Below are 295 nucleotides of genomic sequence, written 5' to 3' on the forward strand. Positions count from 1 at the left end.
CTTTGTTCACAACGTTTTTCAGTTTTAGGGTAAAAGGAAAATTCTAGCGACGCGAGCCAGTATTTCGGTTCAAATGCCTATTGAATTGCGGAGAAAACGGTCGGGATATTATATGGTTGTGATTATAGTTTACAGAATAGGAATGCATCCGAATAAGAATCTTCAACTCTGCATTCGATTATAAATGACAGTGCAACGCAATTCCAATGGATTTATATGTATGCGAAAAGAAGGCAGAGTTTTTCGATTTTATAAAGGAAGGATGCGCGTCGGTGTATTCGGTGTCTAACTAAAA

This window comes from Neodiprion pinetum, chromosome 5, assembly GCF_021155775.2.
Source record: "Neodiprion pinetum isolate iyNeoPine1 chromosome 5, iyNeoPine1.2, whole genome shotgun sequence".
NCBI classification, from domain to species: domain Eukaryota; kingdom Metazoa; phylum Arthropoda; class Insecta; order Hymenoptera; family Diprionidae; genus Neodiprion; species Neodiprion pinetum.